The 21,805-nt window shown below is 39.2% G+C and overlaps 1 long non-coding RNA gene across 1 annotated transcript in view; it reads right to left on the bottom strand.

Annotated features, from left to right (window-relative positions):
- LOC137166799 (uncharacterized) overlaps positions 1 to 21,251 on the bottom strand; it is a 122,470-nt gene extending 101,219 nt beyond the window's left edge. Inside the window, exon 1 of the long non-coding RNA XR_010923823.1 lies at positions 21,219 to 21,251. This is a non-coding gene — a long non-coding RNA (uncharacterized lncRNA). The remainder of the gene's footprint in view (positions 1 to 21,218) is intronic.
- Between the last annotated feature and the right edge of the window lie 554 nt (positions 21,252 to 21,805).

The following is a 21,805-nucleotide window of genomic DNA, read 5'->3' as shown; positions in this document are numbered from 1 at the left end:
CAATTATTTTCCTGCTGGCAGACAATGGGGATAATGCCCCCATATTATGTGATTAGATCTGTGCTTAGGAATTGGAGACACTTTTTCCTCCCTGAAAATTAAATTAAAAAAGCCATTATGCTTAATGTAGTACATCACACTACGTCCACACACAGGTTTTTAAAAATCAATTTAATTATATTGGTAAAGGATGTGTGAAATTTTTTTTAAACTAATAGTTATATCTGACCAGACCTAGACTGGGCTCAGTTATTTACATAAAGTATAGCTTATAGCAGCATAGCTTATGCTCATTTTCATACAGGAAGGCGAAAAAACTATACTTGTATAGGGTGCCTTTATGCACATATAACTGTATCCAAGTTGTGTGTGTGTTTGTATCACTTTAGCTATATTACTATAGCTAAAGCAACACTTTTTTTCATGTAGACAAGCTCTAAGGACCAAATATGTAAAAGGTATTTAGGTAAGCACCTCGTTGTATTTGCAAAAGCATCTAAACTAGTTAGGCACAGCTGCCTAGCCTGTTAGGTGTTTTTTCTAACTAGTGCTAGGTGCCTACCTGCAGTTCTAGGAAGTTAAATACCTTTCAAATCTGACCTCAAGTCCCTACAACCAGCAAATACTTAAGTATATGCTTAACTTTAAGCACATACTTAAGTAGCCCAATTAACATCACTAGATTATTGCATGCATATGGACCATAGGATGTCTGGCACCCATTGAAAGTGTGGTTTCCTCCTATAGGTAACTTTTCATTTTGTTATTTGTCTCACTATCAGCTTAGCAGTGCCCAATGCAGAACCAGCTAGAAAGGGAAACTAACTATGATCTTATGATCCTGGTTAGCTTCCCTTAACAGCCAACACTTTATTTAAACAGTTGGCTACAGTGAATTCTCTCTCCCTTCTCAAGACAGAAGAAAATTTACTGCTTGATGTAAGAGCATTAAGAGACCTATCCGGTCTCTATCAAAAGCAGTGGGAGTTTTGGTATAGGTTTTAGTGGAACCAGGATTTGGTCCTAAGTGAAATACATGGCATTTTTTTTTGGGACACTTTCTCCCAAATTGCATTCATTTTGATTTGTATGCTAAAAGACATACAGATCTATAGTTTACTGCTTGCCTTGAAACTAATATTTCCTCTTCAAGGCTCTGATAATTAAGTTAGCATTACATAAATATACATTTTTCATAGTTTGTGGTGACTCCTGCTTTTTGATGAATTAAATTATACTCATTAAATACGAAAGTCCATGAAAGTGTAACTAGAAGATGTATGGAGAAAGTTTGATATCTAAAGTAAAAGGCTACAAAAGTTGATTTGTGTTTAGTATTTAGAAAGGGAAGACAAGAAACTGCTTAGTTACTAGTGCAATTTCATTCCAATAAGTAGAAAGCTTTTCAAAACCTGAAAACTGACTTTTCCCAAGAAAATAAAAGAAGGAGGGAAAGAATAATGTAGGGTCAAAGGTGGAAGTGGGTGAACTGAAAAAATCTGGACCTTAGATTTTGTTCAGATAAGTACACAACAGCCTGGATGCTTATCCAAATTTCTTGAGTCTCTAAAATGTCAAGACATCTAATGAACACAGGCTCTCCCACAAGAATAGTACTTCCTGTGTCCAAATAGAACTATTGCCTTAAGAAAGGATTGCAGACATACCACGGCATAGTAACTATTAATGTTGACTACTATACCATGTGAACAGCTTCTCTTGTGGTTTTCCACATTTTCTCTTCCAGTTCCATACAGAACCTGGAATGCATGAATGAACTAACTAAAGCTTCAGCTGACCTTTCCGAACCTGTTTATTATGTGTATTCATACAGAAAACATTTTCAGAAGAAGGAAAACACATGAAACAAACAAAAGTAAAGTCTCTATAAAAGAGTACAGTGCATGTCTGTTAAAATTTGTGTCAACTATATCTCCTTATTTTCCTTGTATTCTTTTGCCTCCCTTGTTGAAAATGTTCTGCAATTCCTAGGTTTTTTTAAATTATATTACTACCAACTTCCCCTTTCTTCCATTTTTTAAAGCCAATATGTTGTTCTTTCACCTATGTGTGATTTTGTTAGATGTCCCAAAAACAGTTTTCTTAAATAGCTTCAGTTGGAATCTCTCTCTCTCTCTCTCGCGCACACACACCCACCCCACACCCTAAGCCCATTTTCTAAGCAACTCTGTCATGTACAGAACTGAGCACATTCAACACAAAGATGATAAAAATAAGTACTCAAGTAACTTGCCCTCCCAACACCAAACAACAAAAGGCTCATTTGGCAGTCTCTGATTATTAAACACCCCTGCTGCTCTAGTTTTGGGAGTTTTTGATCAGCATTGAAATAAATTGCAGCAGATCAGCAAGTCACAGAGTTTAAAGACTAAGATACCACCAGATCATCTTGTCTGATCTCAAGTCAACACCAGCACCCACACACTAAACTCAACAAATTAAAATTAGACCTAAGTATTACAGCCCACAAAAGACCAGACTTTTATGTGCCACAGAGAGAGAGAGCTGCACCAGTGCCTAAGACCCCAGCAATGGCAGGGAAATGACTGAGTGATACACACATAGGTAATCCTGACAACTGACATGAACCCACATGCCACAGAGGAAGGTGAAAAAGCCCCAAGGTCACTGCCAACCTGTCCTGGGTGAAAAGGTGTGACCAAATGGAAGACGACGACTGACATGACTAGCACTATACCTGACTCCCACTAATTTCATTACACTCATGAACACATACTAAAATTTACCAAGCTTCACTACCTTCCCTCAACAGTATATATATACAAAATAATGGCCTTAGTTCTCCCGGTACAAACATGAAGCTCAGCTGGAAATGCAAGTAAACAGACAGCAGAGAAGACTCAGTTCACACAATTGTATGTAATTTATTGGAGCTGGAAATATAGGACAGTGGCATACAAATGCAACCTTTGACAGTTACAGAAATGAAGCACCCCCATGTTATATGTTGCCTTGAGCACACAGGAATAAGTAATAGGCTGTTGATTTCAGCATGTGCCCATGTGATAAGAATTGTTTTCCTAATGCAAGAAGGGTTTGGGTTCCCCCCCCCCCCCAAGGGTGGGGGAGAAGAGAAACAGAAGCTTAAATAAATGAAGATCTGAGCTGCCTTTGGTAATTTACAAAAAAGGAAGCTGTGCATACAAGTTGCCAGCCAGTAACAAGCATTAGGTAAAAGCATGCAATTTACGCTGTAGTTTCTAATATCAGAAAAACTCAAGGTGCTCACGTAAGACTGCATAGGTTCTGTGTCATCTCAGCACTTTGAAAGAAATTACCACATTTTATTGTTTAAAAAAATAAATCACAGGAACACAATATGAAAAAGCTCTAAAACTCTGTGAAAGGTTCAGCATTATGGCTAGATGCAAATACCCATGAAATTAAGTGCACTTTTGAACAACATGAATTGAGTATGAAAGGATCAGCATGAATTTCTACTCATTCCGGCACCCTACTCCAAGAGCCCAATGTTGCATTCATCTAAGCAGGCGAGAAACTTCATGCATGTAAGTAATCCTAATGCTTAAGTGAATTGCCTATTTGTAGGATTGGGGAGAATGCTGTCAATCATCTTTGTAGCTGGAGTACAGGTGCAGGCAGGAACACATCAACAGGATAATTGGGTCCTTTCCAATAGCTGACAGCACTGTGGTTTTAAGGGCCACTGGTTTTACTACATCTAAAGTTGTCTGTCTGTAATGGCCTGTACAGTCCACCAATTTGACAGAACATTAATAGGTTACTAGAGCTGGGCCATAGCCAGAACCTCTAAAGAATTTGGATCTGAGAGTGGTCAAAGCCATCAAGCCATCCTGTCTGTCTTGAATCACTTCCTAGATACTTCTAGTCATAAGTTTGGTCTTCTGATGCATGTTCATTTTAAGCAAAAAGACTCAGATAGCAACTCTCTCTATATTAAGTATTGAACAAGAATAGACAGACCAGTCAATCAGCTGCATATCATACTAAAAATGTGTACTGTTCCCTCAAGCCGTTACAATATTCCCAGCCACCTACATCTTAACTGAGGAAGGATGTGGCCTTACAATAAATGCCAATATTCACATTACATGATTTTCTTTTGTATTCTTCTCTGCATTTATATTCAGGGCTTGAATGTTTTATAATTCCATACTACATAAGTCTTGATGTATAATGCTCAGCAGGTAGAGAAAAGCACATACCATAAATGTTACTGAGCCATCAAATCAGAAAGCCTGCACACTTAGATAAAAAAATTCTTAACTATCAAAAGTAAAAAGTGATGAAAATGAACTGGGGTTTTCTTCTTGTCTCATTAGCTACTTTCCATGAACAAATAAGGAACATACAATAAGACATACAAAATCTGGATAAATACAGCTGGCAGATGTTTAACCTATCAATATTTTCTGCAAGATTTAAACATTATACTTAAATATGAACTGAAAGGTTTCTGCCAACATCAGCTTCTACCACTTACACGAAGCATGCAGGAAGTTATGGTAATGGTATGACAACCTTTTTGCAGCATACTTCCATTTTCTTCTTTTCCCTTTGTTGGTTAGAAGTAACAATCTCACTTGATTTAATTGTTATCTTTCCGATTATATATTAGTTATATTACCACCTCAGCATGTGGGTAGATAAGTGACGTGTAAAGGTCCATTGATTCACATTTTACGTCTATCAATTAAATAGTTTCAGAAAATCACAAAGGAAATGCAAGAAGAGAGATAGTGGAAGTGAAATATTTTAGTTGTTACAAAGTAAGGTTTCAATTGTGTAATTACACTAGGGAGAAGTAATCTGCTATCATCTACGCATGCTAAATTTGAAAGAATAGTTTAACTAAAGGAGTTATTTTTCGTTACAGGTTAGTCTCTCCCCCAAATTAACTGGTTTCCCCCAAGACAGACAAAATTGTACTATTTTGTCTATCTGTGTCATTACCAGTTTGTCTTGTTATTCAAGCACCTCTTGTTTGACAATAAAGGGGCCCAATTCCAACAAAGTGTATAGTTTAGAATTTCCCCACCCTTTGTGCAGCCTGCATAAGAGATAGACAGAATTCTAGGCCCTGCACCTGATGTCTGCTCCTTCCCTACTCACCTAGAGACTTGAAGCTTTCCAAAGGAAGCAGAGGGATAGAGAGAAGATAATATCATGGCTACTCCCATACCCTGTAATCGCCAGCCAGGAACGCTGGCCATTTGCACCTTGAGAAATAAGTTATGCCACATAAAGGGATGAAAAACCTGTTGGTAACCTCAGAGCTACAGGAAACGTTCTAGTTCCCAGGGCTTTCCTTGGGGCTATATTTACAAGGCACAGTCATTCCTCGGTCTGCTCCCAGGACAGTACAGCTATGCCCTGCCCTTTGTATAATTGCACTAGCTCCAATTATATTGTAAAAAAAGGTCTCTCAAAATATTGAAGCCAAATATTGTGGTATTTGGGCCCCCCCTCCCAAATCATTCTCTCTCACCCTTCTATCCCTCTTTTCAAGTGGGAATTTATTTTCTCCATCTATTTTGGGTAGAAAAAAAATGAAAGCTTTTTTCTAACATTTTTTTTTAAATCAAAACATGCCTTTCCCCATCAAAAACATTGTAACTAAAGATGGTCAGATTTTTTCCCAATCTAGTCCCAGATCATGTCCAATTAGACAACAGCTATAATAAAACCTTTTCCCTCTATCTTCTTTTCTGCAGGTGCATAAGGCCCAGAACCACTGTGGAGCCAGATATCAAAGACACTGAAGAGGGGATCAAGAGCCCTTGCACATGGGTCCTACATGGAGTCATGCCAGGGAAAGGTGGTCATGGGCAATTGGTCATGGGCAACAGATTGCCCATGGGGCTCAGTGTTCTCTCTCCTCAAGCTACCAGCATGGAAAATTCTGTCTTCTGCTATTTTGTTAGTGTGTGTTCATGTTTGGCTGCCTTTGCCAGCGCAGAGCATTCTCACAGCAAGAGACTGTTTAGAGACAGAGCAACTGTTTCTTCTGCATTTATGGAATTTCAATAACTCCTACAGCAGTGGTATGCAGCAGTGAAAATGAGACCACTCAGAAGATGATGATGCAGTGAATGAGAGTTTCCACATGCTTCAGGGATTCATTGTTCTCTGCATAGAGTTGAGGGGCATTTTCAGTCCTGTGAAACGAGCACCAAAATGGTGAAATTGGATCACAATGCAATCTTAGGACCACCAGCCGTGGCTGCAGAACTTTGAGATGCAGAAGGGTACATTCTTTGAGCAGTATGCCAGGCTCACCCCAGAACTCCAGCACAAACACACCAGAATGAGAGCTGCTTCGACAGTGGAAAAATGGGTGGTGATAAACACTTGGGAAGCTTACAACTCCAGATTGCTCTTTGTTGGTGGGCAGGTGTCATCTAAGACTGCAACTCTGGGCACAGGCAGTAAATGATATTGATCTAATGCAATGGGCTCCCCTAACTGCGGTGGGGCAATAGAGGGGATGCATCTTTTGAGTCTTCCTTCCCTGCCCCCTCTTGCTTCTGAGTACATAGACAAGGAACCTTGCCATGATTATGCAAACATTGGTGGATCCCTGGGGACATTTCACTGACAACAACAGTGGATAGTCAGAGAAGGTGCACAATATGTACAACCTTAGGAATAAAGGACATTTTGAGAAAATGCAAACAGGGACATTCTTTCCAATGCCAGTTGTGATTCTCCTGTTTCCCTATTGCATGAAGCCATACGCTGGGCAGCCAGACATTCACAAGGAAAGATTATCACTTGCGTAGGATGACTGTAGAGTATGCCTTTGGCAGATTAAAAGGCTGGTGGAGACATCTCATAATTAGGCTAGACCTTTACATAATATTTGCAAAGCCAAGAGGAAAATGGCATGGGGGGAGGGTGGGGGGAGATTGGAAAGATTGTTTGATTTTGAGTAGTCTGACACAGACACTTACCAGAGCACTTAGAGACCCTGGGTAGCTGAGGAAAGTCTTAAGATCATGTTTTGACAGTGTGCCATAGCCAGCCAGTGCGCTGCTCTGAGAACAACAGGGGATGGCCATATGGTGATTTGACATGAGCTTGTGAGGGGCTAGTAATTTGGAGTGTTTACATGTCTTCTGTGAGAAATAAAAATCATGTTTTTTCACAGCATAGAGTAGCACAGAAGTAACAAGACTAAAAATAAAAAAAAATCAAGATGGTGGCCCCTTTAGAATGAATCCCAAGTCTGTGCAGGTGAACTCATAGCAGATCTTATTTTCCACTGGGGTTGAGCAGAAGGGATACTGTCCCAAGGCATGCAGATGCCTTCACAACATATGGCAGAAGGAATCATCAGAAGACTGGAAATGTATGCCAAAGCAAGGAAACATTATGGTTGTTACTTGCATTGTTTTTTTTCTGGGAATCATCAGATATGTTGATAGCTGGCAAACCACATATGAAGAGAAAAGAGCAACATTTTAATTAATCCCTTTTAAGATTACAAGCCCGAAAAGCTTTTCAAAACAAAAACAGAACTAAAAGAGCTTGCTTTCCCGGCAGATGTTTGCCACAGACCTATCACAGCTGCAATAAGGAAATATTTATAACCATATGAACGTTCCTGCAGTTTTTACTAGTACTATATCAGAACTGTGCAAGAGAATACCTTCAGCCTTAAATTACATGTCAAAAATACTGCATTAGACCAGACATCTGACAATTCTGAAAGAAGACACGACAACACATCTCAGAGTCAATAATGTCAGCCTAATTCATCTAACACATGGACGGGGAGGGGAAAAGCTGCTTATTTTAGAAATCCACTTTCCTCCTGCATGGCACAATACACAATCTTCAAAGTCTAAATATGTTGTAAGGTTCAAGACTTGTTTTCACAAGACTTGGCTCTTGGTAACACCAAACTATACCATAGAGCAGATGGTATCAGGATTTAGGGAAGCCTCAAAACCAATCTAGATGTCTCCTTGCTTTGATTTCTACTCCTCCCGGGAGTGTGAACACCTCAGTTAATGGTCTCACTCCTCAGAGAGGGTTTGAATTAGATTCTTGTATTGCTTCCCCATACCACTAGTCCTTACGATAAAGCTATGTGGTTCTGCCTAAAATCTCTTCCATTTCATTTTAGATCTTCTCAGTCAACTAGCCTTGTTGCAGCAGCTTCTGTATCTGCTCTCTACATTTAGACTTGAGGGGGCTGGAGTTAGACAATAATAGTTTTGACTGCTCAAAACTTACAATTTTAGCCTATTTTAGCAAAATATTTTATTTTGAATCCATGGTTAACAAGTCGTATTTGACTCTTCCCAATAATCGTATTTTAATCCTGCAATCCGAGCTGCTTCAATGGCACTTTGTCCCAATATGGAGTCACTGAGGCTTCAGTGGGGCTCCATACATGCTAATCCATGTGCAGAACTTGCCAAACCGCCAGATTCTCCGTTGGCATAATCACCATAGACTTCCAAAGTGTGATGCTGATTCATGCCAGCTGAGGATCTGGCCTTTAATATTTTATTGCTATTAGATGTAATTGTGCTTGAAGTTCTCTTTTGGACTATTTGAGTATGTTCCAGTCAACCAGACAGAAGATTATATAACATGAGCAACAAACACTGGAGGGCATCAAGGTCCCTTTTTCTGTTCCCCAACTTCTTCCCCACATCTATAATCCTATTTTGCCCAACTAACCATGTGTCACACTGGCTGGATAAGGGGGGCCCTTCAGGTGTATCCAGGAGCTCTGATGACTCCCTTCTACACCAGTCTCATGTTGAGGGTGTCATGCTGGCTGGATTGAGGAGAGGGTAGGAAATGAGCATTTAGTATTTTGTTTGACATCAGTAAGTCAGAATCATAATAATTCATGTGAGATATGCCATGCCAGGTACTGTTAGAAAGGCTATAATATGCTAAGTAAGATGATAATACTTATGTTCATGTGTTGTGTGTGTAATGGAAGTTATGGATATATTTGATATAGCTGTATTTCAAATTGTGCTGTAGGAGATACACCCTAGACAGGGTGGCAGAAAAACAATAGCCTGCTTAATGGCCCATTAGGACATCCACAGATGCAAGGGGCCCAGGGGGAAAAGCCAGAGGTATACCTCATGAGTCACCAGGACTTGCTCATGTGACTCTGAACTCCATTTTGTTCATGTAAAATTCCACAAACAGCATGGGAAGGCCAGAAGGTATATAAGGCAAAGGCCTGGGAATCCATTTTGTCTTTCAGTCAGGATTCAGTTTCAGCTACCAACCTACCTCTGGATCAGTTCATCTACAACTGAACCGAAGCTGTGAAACAAAGGACTGAGACCCATCCAAGTACTGGATGTATACCAGAGGGACTATACAAGCCTGTAAACTCCACAATTCTTCTAGAAATCTGATGTATATGGATTTTCAAATCATTTGTATGTATCTGATTACTTTAATCCTTTAACATTTCTCTTATGGTTTATTCCTTTCTTTTTATAATAAAACTTTATAATAAAACTGGCTGGCAGCATGGTATTTTGGGTAAGATCTAAACTTATATTGATCTGGTACTGTGGCTGACCCTTTGGGGTCAGAGGGAACCTTTTTAGTAAAGAGCATAAAGTTTAAATAACTGGTCTCTTCACTGGACCTAGTGGCTGATTGGGATCCAGAGACTGAAATGAAGTAAAGGGGGCTGTGTGTATTTGTATACAGGCTTCTTGCTAACTAGTGTGGGGAAACGGAAGCACTGTTTGTGGCTGGTTGGGAAGTCTGGCTTCAGTGCCACCCGCCAGTGCTGAGAGAATCTGCTCTCCTTTTGCAGCCTGCCCTGCCCTTGGCATTTTCAGGTGACTACTCTAGGCATGGGATGGGTCACACCATTTTCAAGTTTAAGATTTTTACCTCCTTTTTTTGTCTCTTTTGCAAACAAGAGGACTGGAACTATGCACTGTACCATCCCAAGTACAGTTACTGTGGCCCTCATAAATATAGATTCATTTACTCTGAGTGGTTTCAGACCTCTCATATAGGAGTTTAACATAGCCATCCTATTTGTAACTCTAATTTATAAATCTAGCAGAAGGATTGTACAATAATGGAGTAGGGAAACTGGCCTTAATCATCTTCATAAAAGTCAACTTCTCAACTCAGGTCAATCCCAAACATTCACTCCAAGTACCTCCTCCTTTCCATAGCCAACAAATTCATCCACTCAAGTCATGACATTTTCCCTACTCTTTCATTAATGACTTTGTTGGCTGATCTCCAAAGAACATTCCTTTGGATAGTCCCACTTGTAACCCTACTAAATTTTAAGCTTTACATTCAGTAATTTACAACCATTATATTGTACTACCTGTCCAATATTCATGGGATTCTATTTTGAAACATAGATGTCACTAAGAGCATAAGAGATAAGAAACATGACATTTCAAAAGTTGCAAGCTTCTACTTTGCAAAATAATTCTCTCTCTCTTTGTAGATCAAAGTGGTAGAGTCACTCAGCTGATTGAATCTTGGGCAAGAATATCAGAAGCAACTCTTGTCTTCACGATGCAGCTAACAAGCACAGCAGAAAGTTTTGGTCACATATGAAATGTTAATGACTAAAGATGAAGGGAATAGCATAGGTTTTTAAACTTTAATTTCCGCCATGGAAAACAGTTGCTCTCAAAGCAGATGACTTTGCAGTGCAGAAAAGGAAACGGTTTTGAGTGGAGAAAGAGAGAATATTCTTCACATTTATTTGACTCTCTCATTAATGCTAATGACTGCATAGTATAATCCCCAAAGATTTTGAGTGATGTACATCTATTCTACTAAAGATTGAGAGGCACTTGTATTACTGAGATGTAGAAAGGCTATACAGACAAACAGACAGGCAGATTTATCCAGCCTTTTCAGTATACTTTTATGAAGGTCTTTCTAGAATTGTTTTCAGATTACAATTTGAAAAAAGGCTGCCACCAATTTTTAAAGGAATTGTATCAAAGGAGAGAGTTTTAAAGGACCTGTTTGTAAGTGCAATTGTAAAAGGTTCATAATTATAGGGTAAATTTGTAGGCCTGATTACGAAGTGTTAAAAAAAGATGGGCAGCACTGGAAAAATAAGATTAAATCAGCACAGTAGGTCTAATATAATTAAAGAATTGTTACAATCATACCTGATAAACAAGAGGGGGAGGGGGGAAATCAGAGACCCAGAACTGGTATGTCACTAATTTGGCCAAATTGAAGGAAAAAGTGAAGTAATGGACAAATCTGCCCATCTTTCCCTCCGCAAGTCTTTTTAAAAAAAAATAAAAAAAAATAAAAAGGACTGGGGAAGGGGGGAAAATTGGACATAGAAGATGGCTGCCTAAAAAAAAGGGGAAGAAGTGAGATTTATCATCATGGCTGCTATTCCCACCATTTACTGGGACCTTGGTCCTGATTGTGAATGATGCTCGGACCAGACCATGGCAGAAAGAGCCCCAGATGATACTGGCACCTCCACCAGCCAGGAATCCTGAATACCATGAGACTGGTTACAAACACACCCTTTGAGAGTCCTTTTACCTTTCCCACCTTAATTCTTTTTCCTCCTGTCTGATAAGAGTCTGGCTTAGCAAGCCAAAACTGCATATTTTGCAACACAGCTGTTAGCCATGTGACTATAGAGGCAACTGTGGTGTTTTGGGGGATCACACTAGACTCACAAGGAGTTTTGTCACTGCCTGCCCTGTAACAGCATGTTGTTCAATTCCTTGACCCCAGTAGCCTGCCCACAAATATAAGGTATCACCCTGGCTTCCACTAGCTTAGTTACTCTTTCCCGAGTAACACCAACAGCATTTACAGTACCAAGTCTTCCCAAATCCATCCTTCTTGAGTGCTCCAGCATAGCAATCTGGAGTTGGTTCCTTTAGTTGCCTGGAGCCATGCTAATGGCAAGTGATCTGTTAACACACAGAACTGCCAGTGTCTGCGTTGTTTGACAGCCCACACAATAGCATGCTGCACTTTTGCTATCAGAGTAATTCTGTTCTGGGGGAGACAGGTTGTGTGTGTGTGTGTTCTGATCAGGAATGCAATGAAATATTTGTCATCTTCTTCTGTGTATATGAATATGGCTCTGACACCTGTGCTGGATGCATCATTACACAACCCAAACATTTTCTTAAAATCAGGAGGGGCCATAATGGGTTTACTAAAACACTTAAACAGGCATCTGACCAAACCACTTTGACTAGTTGTTTTCTGGCACAGATGTGTCACTGAAACCTCCCGTATCTTTGATATAGTTAGCCAGACCTACAAGAGATTGGACTTTTTTTTTTTTTTTTTAAATTTGTGGAACAGGCCAATTCAAAACAGCTTCCACTTTTAGGGGATCTGGATGGATTTGGTACCCACCCATGATTTCAATAGGGGATCTTTGTTGTCCCTGCCATACACTTAGACAAGTTGACTGAGACCTGCCTCCCTATATGATCTGTTGTGTCATTAAATATAGCAATATCATATATTTAGGTGAAAGAAAAGTCCTGGAATTCACATAATCCTGATTAACCACTCTCTGGAACATAGTTCCCACATTACTTAATCCTGCATTCATTAATTTATCCCCATTTTCTTTGAGACTAGGACAACTAGCGAAGCTATGGGGCTCTCTCAGACTGTTATAATTCCCATGTTTAGCCTTCTTTGCACCTTCCCCTTGATCTATTCCCTCTTTGTCCCTGTAGTCCGGTAAACCATACTCATTAGTGGCTATGATTCATTAGGGGTAATGGATGCAATCTCAAGTGAGTTAGACCAGGTTTATTAGAAAAACAATTATTGGTTTTGTAATACAGCCATGACTTCTCTCATCTAGTGTGGTTAGCCCTTCACCTAAATTAATGCTTTCTAAAGCACCTTACTCTGGTGCTCTATACAGGTGCAGGGCTTTTGCCTGCATAGAGTTCATTGCAGGATCAGGCCCAACAAGAGTAATAGTTAAGGCCCTACTTAATTCGTGATATTGTGGATATTGCAATATTAGGCTTCTAGCACAATTTTGACAGTGGAAGCTCCCTCTCAGTCCCAGTCAGCCAACAAAAGAAAATCACGGGACGTAATAATGCATCTGATTACCAAATAAGGTCCATTATTACTTTTCCCTGGCTTGTCCATAACTCACTCACAATTTTCAGACAGTCTTCCCGTGATTCATGTAGGGCCTTAGTATGCAGACAATATTTTACAGTGGTACCAATATATGCACATTTATGTAATATACATGTGTAGTTACTTACACATGATTAAGTATTCAGTGACAATGTTATCTACTCCCTACTTTTACATAACCAAACACAATGGGGCCCATGCCTGACTGGCCTCTAGGTGCTAATGAAATACAAGTGTTTAATAATCAGTCATATTCCTCGTGACTAATAAGACCCTGTGTTAAGACATTTATGGCAACAGCTGAATTTCAAGCTATTACACTCTGCTTTTCCAGCAAAAGCTACATAAACTCAATGCACATTTATTTACAGACTGATAGTTATGTTGGCTCTTCACCTGCTTATCTGACTTCAGCTACCTTACAAAATAATGGCAGATGGGAAGAAGACTGAGGTAATAAAAGATTACACATTTTTCAAAGATTAGTGGTGGGGTTAAAAAATTTTAACATCTAGGGAAGATGTAGCTTTAACAAAATAGAAACGGACAATGTGAGAGAGAGGAGGTTACATTTATTTTTTAAAAAGACTGCTCTCAGACAAATTTAGCTGAAAAATGATTGAAATTATCCACAGTTTCAGCTAGAAGTCACGTGAGAATGCTTATTGTAATTCCAAAGCTGAGGTATACAGTAGAGCAATATCTACCCCCACCACATTTTTAAGTCTTCTGCCAAAAAGACCTTAGGAGTAAGTTGATCAATGTGGTTCCTACTACTCATGTCAGAAACTACTTTTTAATGTGACAAGAATTCACAATCTGTTCCAGAATCAATTCACAAAACAAAATGAAAGTGCCGCTCTTGTACATTTAACTTAACCACTGATTCATCATAAGTAAGTGACAGCACTATGTATTAACTTAGGTCCTGATCCAGTAAGCCACATGAACTAAGCAAAAAGTCCCATTGAAGCAGATATTCTAGCCAAGAGATTTGAGGTTCTGGAAGAATCAAAACAAGCTTCTTCTGAATCTCTTAGGATCAGAGAAGCTTTGAAGTTTATTGAAGACACTTGGCAAAGCTGAATAATCCATAAAACATAAAGCAAAGCCTAACCACCATTTGCACAGCCTTCGATAGAAATCTTAGCAGTAGCACCCAAAGCTTTCAGGTTACCTAAAGTCATAAGCAGGCCTGTAGGTATATAACTGTTTTATCCTTCATTCCCTGACCAATGTTGGAGTATTTTCCCCATCAAGTGATAACTCACAAGTATACTTCTCCACCTCAAGTTCTCTCCCTCAGTTCAGTCACATCTTTTAACTGTCTTACTACCTAGGATCAAGGACAAGGATGTCAGCATACCTGTTGCCTGCAAGGTAACAACTTCCCTTCATTTCTGCTTTCTTTTGCTTCTCATAGAAGGGAAAGAGTTAAGATGATATCTGTTTTAGTAATTTGTCAGACAACAGGACTGGGGTATAAGTAATTAAGGTGGCATTGAGAGTAAACAAGATGGGTTCTATTGTCTCTTTTACACACCTACCTACCTGTTATTTTCTCTCCTTTGGCTCACATGGTTGTGGGTTGATCCACCATTTGTCTTTGCCTTTTTCTTAAGACCTTGCCCCTCTCCCACTAGCAGGGAGTAGCTCATGGACAATGGAGATGCGCATGGTCCCAGCTCTTCTGTATCCCTACAGTGTACTCTTTGTATTGGTTTAGGTTTGGCCTGTCCTTTTCAAAAGTTTCTGAAGTTTTGAGAAACTCTTAATTAGACTTAAAAAAAAAAAAAAAAACCGCAAACCTGAGTTGTTCAAGTCCTGTTTTAAAGGGTCAGCCCGTGTTTTTGAACTTTTCACTCATTTTGTATAATAATTTTTTGTACCGAATGAAATGTCAACCATCTGAAGATAAGACTGTCAAGAATTCACCTGACACACTCTTTAACTTGACTTCTGTCACTTACAGTGCCAAGACTGAAAGCTAGTATTATTTTCAATCAAGAAAAATAATACTTGTTTTAGAGATATATTGAGCTGCACACTAGTGATGAAGATAGCAGCAAATATGAGACACCTGCTGACATACTGGCAGTGTTGATTTTCTTGTGCCACACTAGACTAATATTTCCAACATTAAAAGGTTACATCCTTCTGAGGCACCTGTACTGAGGCATTTAGCATTTCCAAAAGCAGAGGCAGTTATTGTATAATCATGGGCAAAGAAACCAAACAAGGAGGCCAAGACTTAACAAATATTGCAGAGCAACTTATGTTTGCTTTTCTTGGTTGCAATATGTTCACAAAGGTCTCTGAAATGAAACTCAGCTTTTCAAAAACTGAAACGTACGTTCACAATGATGCACACTTGGAGATGTTTAGTCATTCATTTGATTTACCACCTATTGCTCTGACCTTTATTCAGACTTTGATTGCTCAAAGCCAGCGTTCTGGCTGTCATGCCGTAACAAACAGGAATTATTAATTCCTCACCTAAGGATTGAGCCAAAGTTCACTGGAATCAGTGGCAGATTTGGATGAGGTAATTTTATTAACAGGGATGTCAACCATGATGATCTCATCCAAAGACCATTGAAGTCACTGGAAAGACTGCCACTGACAGCAGAGGGTTTGGATGAGTCCTTAAAGTGAGGGTGTCAGTCATTTTTGAAGATTCAGAGATTAGTCCCCGTTGAACAAGCTCTCTTTACACTAAGAGATTACTATTTCATGGGGAATGAGTTCTATTTTCTGTGGTCCCCAGCAAAGATATGATGATTTTCCAACCCATAATGGATAATATCCGAGTTAACAGCATCCCAGGTACAAACTTGACTAGGTAAGGATGAGGTCTGCAGTATAGCCTGGGCCTCTACCCAGAAGTGCTCCCAACCAACGCAAAGTTACTTTGCCAATGAAAGCATGCAGAGTAGGCACAGCACGGTAACTGATGTTCAAACATGCTGGTCCACTGACACATGGTTTGTGGAAAGTGACAACCAACATATCTGTATGCTACTGATGTAACAGATGACAATATCGCCCCCAAAGTCTCATTATGTTTATTTTTGTAAAGCTTTTTATTTAGAAATCTAGGTGTTTTCTACTGTACCCAGGAACAGAGGAGTCTGATTCTACAGACTATACCTCCTCCCACACCCCTTCATTTTTAGATTTTTCTAGACTGAATTTCAGTCACATACATCAGCGTTTTCAGTGATTAAAGTGTTAGTCACCTGAGAGATATGGAATTGGATTATTCAGTTTCAAATTACTATGCCCATTGTGGCAAATAGTCCGCTCCACTCTAGTGGGTCCCACGCTTGTACAGTTCGTAGTGGGTCAGGGCATGTCCAGTACCCGCCTTCCCCGAGGAGGGGGGTAGGGACCCGGGCCCACCCGCTCCTCCGGGTCCCAGCCCAGGGGCCTTATGAGCAGCAGCTATCTGCTACTGGCACTGTTTCCCCAGCTGCGCTGTCTTCCCCTGGGCCAGTCTTCCCCCTCCTTCTGGCTCCTTGAGCCAGGTACCTTTCTCTGTCCACAGGACTCTCCACTCTCATCTGTTCCCCCACGTAAGCCAGCACTCCGTATCGTATCCTATTCACTCCACTTCACCAGCACCCGCACTCCTCCAGATTGTGCCCTGACTGTTTGGGGCGGGGGAGCTTTTATGAAGCACCTGGCTGGTCCTTCATTGGCCCCAGCTGCCTCTAATTGCCCCCTGATGGTACTTAGTCCGCAGGGAACAGAGCCCTGAGCATTCTCGGGCTCACATACCTTCCTTCCACCACTCTCCTGCTGTACCCTGCTCTCGCTATCTCACAGCATTCATGACCATTTTAGAATGTAAGCACCTAAGTTGCTTCCTCAAGCCGTAATGGTGAAACATCATGCCCACATGTGCACTCACAAATTGAAAAACAGCATGTATACACTTCCATCTGAATTGGATGTATATACATATGGGACGGTGACAACTTAAATGTCTGCATTTGGACTTCAAAGAAACTGTATGTTACTGAACAGTGTAATCTGTTCTGGTCAGTAAATATTTAAGACAGAATTTTGGCATTTAGATATACTTTGTAATAATTACAGCATTAGTAAATGCTGTTCTACTTGGAGACTTGTCTTCTTTTATACTATTTTTTCTGTCAGGCCATGAAACATTTAATTAAAAGGATCACAATTGCATACTTATATAGTAATTCTTAGAAACCTGTAAAGAGATTTGAAGACTAATGACTGAATAAAGAATACCCATTTTAAAAAAGTAGAAATTGCATGTTAGTCTTCTATAACTCTGAATAAGCCATTACAGAATGATTTTGGAAAGGTCATTACCTCTTACACCAGCTTCCATTAAAATCTTATTTACAAAAACCCGACTCTAAAAATCTTCACAAATTGTAACGTCCAAATCAGTGTGTACGTGTAGTCTGAAGAAAATAGCTTTTGGGTTTAATTTGAGGTGAATCTGACTAGCCATTTCTGAGATATAGACCTTATTTTAAGACTTCTTTGATACATCCTAACTCAGAAATATTTGGGCCTAGAACATTCCAGTCCTTATATATAGTTTAAATGGATTTTTTCCCCTTCAGTTCTAAATATCTCCAACAACGAGGGAGTTCCTGAACTGGGCAATGAACCAGAAAATATCCTGTAGATATGAACATGTTTATCTAAAACAGGGTCACCCCCCGAAAAAATGTAATTCTTTCCAATAAACGCAAGGAAATTCAATGTTAAGACTGATATTCAGTCTTAACTCCTGCCATCATGGATAATCACTGAGTTCAGAGCACCACTTATGCCTTAATGTGCAATATCCTGGCCTTTCCAATTGGTGTCACAAAGCTAATGTTTTTTTTAAATGTGGTTGTGTGTGTATTAATGACACGCTGACCTTCAGATATTCCTACTGAAATGCACTCTCTTTTTATGTTCATTCATAGATCAATGTATTTACATAACTATTAGGCATAAAAAACATTTACCTCATGGGCATGCAGCTGTACATAAATGTGAACAAACACTGTGGTGAGGTATTATATATCATATAAACTGAAACCATGACAGCCGGAAGAGAAGCCAATCATAACAAGTGTCACTGGAAACCTGGACAGGCCACAATCTATCCAGTTCAAATTTGCTCATTCTACCACTAAAACAAGTTTCTTAAATGCCAGCCCCACAAACTCAGTCTAGGGTTTTGAGGAAAAAGCTTTGTTCTTTCTTGCTCAGATGTCACCCATAGTAGTGATTCTGCAATTGGAATTGTGTTTATTATTCTGCTCATTATGGGAGAAATTAAATCCACTTCACACTGTGCAAGGTGTTGATTCAAAGTCAATGGGAGTTTTTCCATTGACTTCAGCGGACTTCGGTTCAGCACCTCAGGCGTATCTGAATTACTGCACTAAGAAGAGCAGGAAATTATTGAGATCTGTATCAGAAAAAAGGGCAGAATAGCAAGGAAGTGAGTAAATACATAACAGGGCAGATCTGTTGAGTAAGGAGATGCCATTGTGTTTTTGTTTAGTTTTTTTAAATTGCTGCACTTTAATCTTTTGTTTTAAATTTCACTTCAATTATAACTGCTAATCATAATTATTTTGAAAGGGCTGGCATAACAATGCCTAAATTATGATACAATAGTTACAGTACTAAATTACAATAATTAAAGTACAATTCTCAGATACACAAGACTGCTGTGCACCACCAGAGGCTAAACTTGTAGCAGGCTTCCACTGTGGATAATTTCATGTTCCTTTTGTATTGCTGGGTTAATTCATTATACTTCCTGCAAATACATATTGACATTTGTCTACTAATACTGTTCAGCAGTAACAAGACAATTTTAAATTTTTGCTCTTATTTTTCTGACTTGGAGCCGTTATAGTTCACTTGTGCAAGCATGTAGTACTCCTGTCTCTCAAGACAGTCTATGGGGATTGCTTGGTAATTGGGTGTAATGACAATGACAACCTTTGTTAGATGCTGAAGTAGGGCAGTCTTTTCTAAAAATAACCCCGTACTTAAATGACTAAGAATTCCTAGTATAGACCTAAATATTTCTTTTTTGATCTGAAGTTATTATATGCAGCAGCATATATGCTACCATGTAAGGATATGGAGTCTTGTAGAATTCTGAATGAATAAGATTTCAGAAAAGGAAATAAAATAGTCTATATTTTATGTTCAGAGAGGAAGTTTCTTCTTAAGGATATTTAGAGACTGGGATTTGACACACGAAGCAATTTGAACCTACTTGTGATCAAAATCTGTTGTGCAACTTTTGCAGTAGAAGTTTGTGACAAAAGCAAGGATTTAGTTTCAGAATCAAATTTTCTGAAACTCATTGGAAAAGTGAAGATTCCTAAATCCCACAATGGTGAATAAGAAGTTTTACCATATATTTCTGAGTATTATTGTTCTAAGACAGCCCAAAGACTGTAAATAGAACTGGTTGAAAAACAGGTTTCCCCCCTGTGGAAAACTGACAAAACCAAAGTTTTTTCCTGATTTTCTTGAACTTTTCGGTGAAATATTTAGACCAAACCCCAAAATATTTCTAATCAAACTGGCAGTGCAGGGACTCATAAGAGTTTGGATGCCTCATGCTCTCATTCTCCTCTACAGACTTTATTTACTGGTTGGACTACATCTTCCATGATACACCATGTTTTTCCCCTATTGGTGAAGAAGAGGGCATGTCCTAAGAGTCCTTGGCTGTGATGCATTATGAGAAATGTAGTCTGACCAGAGAATGTGACTTGCGGGAGAACAGGAGCAATATCTGAACTCCAATTTCCACAAGGCACTACGGTACCATTTTAGCTGGTATTTTCCACAGAAACAGATCCTTTAAGAAAAATTCTAGTAAGACAGAAACCCAATGTTCTACTTAATGACAGAATAGAATATTTTTGGCCAACCCTACCTCTTAAGTAAATTAAATGGTCAAGTAGCTGTTCTATTATACAGACCCTACTATATTCATGTATAACATGAATGTCAAACATCCATACACTCTACTTATTTGGGATCTTAGACTATAATAATGTTTAACTTTATAACTGCTGCATCAGAGTGGCAATAGGGATTAAAATGTCAGATATAGGAAGACTTGAGACAGAAGTGTCTCCATTTATTAGTATATAAAACTGGCTTTTCCATTTTAATTGTTTCACACATATAAACAGATTATATACATTACGGTCATCCATTTGGACATTTTTTTTTTTATAAAAGCACATTTCCCCCTCCAACACACAAACCTTATATTGAGAGTGAGCTAGAAAGCTAGAATCCACAGAAGATTTCTACTTTTTGTTAAAAGCCAGAATATGACTTTTGGTGAAAACAATTGTGTTTTTTAGTTTTATAGTAAAAGCACTAGCTTGCCAGTAAAGCTCTCATTTACTCAGAAAGAAAACCAATTTTCCATTAAGAAAAATCAATAGAAATTTTCCCCTTCATTTTGGTTCTATCTTACTATATTAAGAGCCAGTCTTTCTCCTACTGAAGTCAATGGCAAGAGTCCTGGCATATGATCATGCCTTTGTTGCATAAGCATAACTTTTGCAGCACACCAGCAAATCTGCCTCTCTCCAGTGGAGGACTGGGGGCACATTCATGTTCTGATTGACTTTAATGGGTGCAGGAATAAGCCTCATAGGTGATTAAAGATATTTTCTAGTAATATGTAAATAAAATGTCTATTATAGCCACATTTGCTGACTGACTTTTGAATGATCCTTACACCATATTCAATCTAGTTTTTCTGTATACAGTATCAGCACACCTACAATATAAAGGCATAATCATGTACATAAAACAGCTAAGTAAAGTACCCTTGAGATAGCAAGGTATGGGATTTCTATCACAACACCCAACAGTAGGAAAAGAGTAGTTTTACAACTTGGATAGGTCCCCCTTAAACAAAAGGAAAACACCACAAGGGCTAGGTTTTAAAGTCTTTCCTCATACTTTCATACCACAAAACACAACAGACCCATAATGAAGGGGAAAAATGAGCTACTTACCAAATCCATCTTTCTTTGCTCTTAGAACTTATCGAAACACACAAAAGAAGAGACTCAGTCCTATGCTTCCATCTTAGAATTCCCCCTGCTGTGATTTTTTTTAAGTTTGTAATTGGTCTCAGTAGAGCCCAATAATATTCCCCACATTGTTGGGATGTTCAACAGGTGTTGCTGTAAGGGAAAACACCTGTTGTCGCTCTCCTCTTCAGGGAGAAAGATTTAACTCCGTCCCTGCTAGTCATCATATGTACTCTATATATGCTTCATCATGGAGCACAGCCCCAGTCTGCAGAGGTGTAACATATTCATCATGTGATTTCCCTAAGTAGTACAACATTTATTTTACATACATAAAAACTGCAAAGGATTGAACACCGTGATATGACCCCAATCCTGTAAACACTTACACAATCTGGAATTTTACTTATGCAAGTAGTTCAGTAGGCCTACTCCCACAAGTTAAATTACACACATGAGTAAGGCCCAGATCCACAAAGGGCCTTACTCACTTAAACTCCAGATTTAGGCTACACTGCAATTCACACTGCCCCTGCTTGGCTGCTGACTAACCCTGCAGGTGCCTAACC

Source organism: Emydura macquarii, unplaced genomic scaffold (genome assembly GCF_026122565.2).
Source record: "Emydura macquarii macquarii isolate MOO-44397 ecotype Brisbane River unplaced genomic scaffold, CSIRO-AGI_Emac_v2 contig_2897, whole genome shotgun sequence".
Classification (NCBI taxonomy): domain Eukaryota; kingdom Metazoa; phylum Chordata; order Testudines; family Chelidae; genus Emydura; species Emydura macquarii.
The sequence above is the reverse complement of the archived record's forward strand: the minus strand, read 5'-3'. Positions and strand labels throughout refer to the sequence as shown.